Here is a 5,203-nt window from a genome sequence, read left to right as displayed (position 1 = left end):
AGTAGCTGGGACTACAGGCGCCCGCCACCTCGCCCGGCTAGTTTTTTGTATTTTTTAGTAGAGACGGGGTTTCACCGTGGTAGCCAGGATGGTCTCGATCTCCTGACCTCGTGATCCGCCCGTCTTGGCCTCCCAAAGTGCTGGGATTACAGGCTTGAGCCACCGCGCCCGGCCCGAAAGAACACTTTAAGAAGCTACTGACTACTCACCATTGCTCTAGTGCAGCACTACCACCCTTGGCCCTGGGCAGACAGGACCCTGTCACCCCCCATCCCGCTGTGGAGTACCTACCTTGAAATTTTAAGTTTCTCTCTTTTGACTGGGACAGGCTGGGACTAGTAGTGTTCTCCAGGTGGGATGCTCCAAACTCTGTTTCTCCCCTTCAAGTACTCTCTAACCTTCTTCCTAGTGCATGGGGTCAAACAGATGTCCTGAGGAGCTGCAGAATATGTGCCTGTGGGGTTGTCTCAGAGCCCAGTGGCCAGGCCACATTTCCAAAAGGACAGCCTGTGGGGCAGATCACTCCTGCTGGCCAATACAATATTATTTTATTAGCTCATGTGAAGTTGGACCGATAGGATGGTGCCGATGCAGATTTCGGTTGACTGTCACAAGCAGACACTGAGTTGCTATACCTTACACTTGGTCAATCTTCCCCCTCATATATCTTGGAATTTCTGCTGCTTCTCTACTACTGACCTTTTGGCTTGGGCTGCATGTGTGGGCCTGTCCACTGACTCTTGCCTGTGTACACTGTGACACCTCCTATCCAGAGCACCCTTGTGCAGGTGGGCCACTCATCTATTCTGCCTGCTGATGAAAGGAAAGGGTTCCACTGACATTGAAGAAGATTACATTCAAGGAAATGCAATGATAACAGCCTAATGATTTCAAGAGAAGACATAGTTGGAAGGTGAGTCGTGTGTTTGTGCCATAAAATCTGAAATGATAGGCTTGACATGGTGGCTCACACCTGTAATCCCAGAACTTTGGGAGGCCCGGGCAGGGGGATCACCTGAGGTCGGGAGTTTGAGACCAGCCTGACCAACATGGAGAAACCCCATCTCTACTAAAAATACAACATTAGCCAGGCGTGGTGGTGCATGCCTGTAATCCCAGCTACTCGGGAGGCTGAGGCAGGAGAATCACTTGAACCTGGGAGGCAGAGGTTGTGGTGAGCCGAGATCACACCACTGCACTCCAGCCTGGGCAACAAGAGCGAAACTCTGTCTCAAAAAAAAAAATCTGAAATGATAATTTAACATCACCAGAAAAGTAGTTATCATTTCCATTCAGACTCTGGGTAAGACGTGCATTTGTGTTAGTCATCAATGAAGCATGATAACAATCTTTATAACAGAGTCACTGGAGCCACGTGTGTATGGTGGATGATTCAGTGTCATGAGTTAAAGGTTTTGAGGGTCAGCAGAGGCCAAAATGTCTATATTGCTTCAATACAAACAGGTTCCAAGCAGTCATGGCATTGTGAGTAATAACAGCATTGCTACCTTCTTCAGGAGTGGGAGCTATGAAAACAGCGAGGAATGGTGCATTTGCAAATAAAGAACATAAAAAGATGGTTCTCAAACCAGAACAGAAAGACACGGCACCTGGACACCACAAAGAAGATTCATGTGCACTGACTTGACAACAAACACCTGAATACCTCTTCTCTACTCATTCTAAATCTTCATCAGTAAATCACCATAGCTCACATGAGCTCATGAGTTTTGCAATACATTTTAAAACATATTGCTAATATTAACATTCCCCCCACCCACGCACACACTCACACACACTGGCCCAGGGCCTTGCACGTTCCAGGGAAATAGTTTTCTGTGGAAGGTGGTGGCAGCAGTTTTTCACCCCACCCCCCACCCCACTGCCCCTTGGGGCATTTGGCATTGTCCGGAGACAGTTTTGATTGTCACAGCAGGTGGGAGCAGGGATTGCTACTGGCATCTAGCAGGCAGAGGCCAGGGATCCTATGAAACATCCTGCAGTGCACAGGACAGCATCCAGGACAAAGAATTGATTTGGTCCCAAGCGCTATTAGTGCCAAAATTGAGAAACTGCCCTAAAGACATCCCTGTTCTAGTAAACTCATTCTTAGGCTTATCTGTTCCCCCACAGCGTGTTTTTCAAAAGGAGCCACACACCACTGCCTCAGACTCACATGGATGTCATTTAAAATGCCTACTCAGAGATCCTTACTCAGATATCTGTGGATGGGGTCCTGGAATAAGCTCCCAGTGACTCTTGAAACTGTGAGAACTAGTGCTCCGGAAATGGCCTTGCCCGCCCATCTAGATTCCCTTACCCGGGGTTTTGTTCATTCTCTCAACGAATATGAATTGAGTGCCTAGTCTGTGCCAGGCACTGTGCAAGGCGCTAGGGACAGATGAAGGCTCTGTCTTCAGGTGCTTAAGTTGGGGCAGGGAGCCAGAAAATAATAAACATATAATATGAGATGAGTGGTAGACATGCTGCAAATTAAAACTACACAGGTCAAAGGGGATAGAAAGGGACTGGGGATGGATTTGTGTGTTTCTGCTACTTTGTGAGAGTATCTAGGGGAGTCTTTCAGGCAGAGGAACAGCAAAAGGGAGGAGGCCAGTGGGCAGAGCAGGGTGAAGGCGAGGCATGGTGTTGGGAACTGAGGCCAGAGAGGGAGATGTGTATCAGGTCACCCAGGGTCGGGCGGGTGAAAGGGCCAGGGGTAAGAGATAAGCAGAGTTGGAGGATACAGACTCTGATAGGATCTTGGAATGGCTGTGAGTAATGGGGAAACCGCTGGGGGCGGTGGGGGGATCTCAGGGGTAGGGTTTTGTATTGCAATACCCACAACAGCACAAATGCTTAAGTGGAGGAACGTTTGGCCACATTTGTCAAATGCCTACAATTTGCCAGGATTTTACACACGTATTCTAATTTGAACTTACAATACTAATGAGATGAGTGTTACTGTCCCCATTTTATAGATAAGAAAATTTCAGACCCAGAAAAAGTAACCTGACAAAGGTTATACAGACAAGTTATTAGAAGGAGGACTGGGCACAGTGGCTCATGCCTGTAATCCCAGTACTTTGGGAGGCCGAGGCAGGTAGATCACGAGGTCAGGAGTTCGAGACCAGCCTGGTCATCATGGTGAAACCCCGTCTCTACTAAAAATACAAAAATTAGCTGGGCATGGTGACTTGCGCTTGTAATCCCAGCTACTCAGGAGGCTGAGGAAGGAGAATCGCTTGAACCTGGGAGATGGAGGTTGCAGTGAGTTGAGATAGTGCCACTGCACTCCAGCCTGGGTGACAGAGCGAGACTCCATTTCACACAAAAAAAGGAGAGGGTCTTATTATTTGATCCTTAGAGGACTTTATTATTTGATCCTCAGTTCTTATTTATTTTCTCGTGTTGCTGTCATTGATTCCTTCTTAGTATTAAATTTGAAGAAAGAAAATGATGTTACCGGTAGGAAGGCACTGGAAAGATGGCAAATCAGCAGGTGTGGCTAGAGTTTCGTGTGCTGGGCTGTCCTCGCTCTTGGTTACTTACACACTTGGCCTGGCCCAAAATGCCACAAGATGGCAGCATCTTATACTCATTTGTTTGGTGGTCATTCATGCTCCACAGTTGACTTTTTCAGTATGAAGATACTGAATAAAAAATAGCACTTTGGGAGGCCAAGGCAGGAGGATTGCTTAAGCTCAGGAGTTCAAGACCAGCCTGGGCAACATGACAAAATCCCATCTCTACAAAAAATATAAAAACTGGCCAGGTGTGGTGGTGTGTGCCTGTAGTCTTAGCTACTTTGGAGGCTGTGGTTGTAGTGAGCTGAGGTCATGCCATTGCACTGTAGCCTAGGTGACAGAGCTAGACTCTATCTCAAAAAAAGAGGGTTACAGCCCATATTTGGAAATGGAGGCATTTTAACAAGAAATATTTATCTGGAAATAGAGTGAAAGCCCCTAAGTTCACAGAAATATTTTACCCATTCACAAGCATTAGGCATTTGCCTCCATCCAAGTAAGCAAGATTTCAAAAAACCATTTCCAATGCCATGTGAGAGTTATGCAAAATAGTAGAATGCAATAATTTCAAGTTTCCATTTGGGGCATCAGAGAGAACTGTGTAAAAATTCTAGCTCTGACATTAGTTACATGATGTTGGGGAAATGAAAATCATTTCAAACTTATTTCTTCATTTGTATAATTCCTACCCCTTAAGTTAACTGTGAATATTAAGTAGCACACATAGAGCTCTAGGTGAAGTGCTTGACACCACTCAATGTGTAGTAGCCATTATATAATAATCATTCATTGTTGTTTTTCCCTAGCTTCCTAATGCCACAATGGTAGGAAACCTTAGAGATTATCTAGTCCAATGCCTCTCCATCTTGGATGCACTTTGGAATCACTTGGGGAGCTGAAAAAGTCTGCTGCCTAGGGTCCCAGCCCGAGGCTCTGGTCTGGAGTGTAGCATAGGCATTAGGAGACAGTCTCCCTCTGTCACCCCAGGCTGGAGTGCAGTGGCAAGATCATGGCTCATTGCAGCCTTGACTTCCTGGCTCAAGCCATCCTCCCACCTCAGCCTCCCCAGTAGCTGGGACTACAACTATGCACCACCATACCCAGTTGAGTTTTGTATTTTTTGTAGAAATGGGGTTTTGCTGTGTTGCCCAGGCTGTGAACTTCTGCCTTCTGTGATCCACCTGCCTTGGCCTCCCAGAGTGCTGGAATTACAGGTGTGAGCCACTGCACCCAGCCCATTGGGATTTCTTAAAGATCTCTGGATGATTCTACTGCCAGGCAAGGTTTCAGAGTCCCAACACCGGCAGTGGTTGACTTGTGGGTTGGTAAGAGAATTTACCGGCAACAGTGTAGGTTTGAAAAAGGAAAGTTTATTAGAAAGGAAGAATGTTGCAGAAGGGTGCAGCGGGGTGCCCCAGTGAGAGGACTGAGAGTGCTGCCCTCCATGGGTTTTTCCTTAGGGGTATTTATGGTTGTCAAATGAGTTTCAGCATTCCAGAGGTGTATAGAAATTTTAGTCACTTATAGGTTTTCTTCGGGGAAAGAAATCTGAAACCAGAAGCCTGCTTTAGATAATAGGAAAGTCCTTTTGGCGAGGTCTTGGCTCACTGCAACCTCTGCCGCTTGGGTTCAAGCAATTCTTTTTTTTTTTTTTTTTTTTTTTTTTTTTTTTTTTT

This window comes from Rhinopithecus bieti, unplaced genomic scaffold, assembly GCF_001698545.2.
Source record: "Rhinopithecus bieti isolate Rb0 unplaced genomic scaffold, ASM169854v2 scaffold_23868, whole genome shotgun sequence".
Lineage (NCBI taxonomy): Eukaryota > Metazoa > Chordata > Mammalia > Primates > Cercopithecidae > Rhinopithecus > Rhinopithecus bieti.
Note: the sequence above shows the minus strand (reverse complement) of the source record.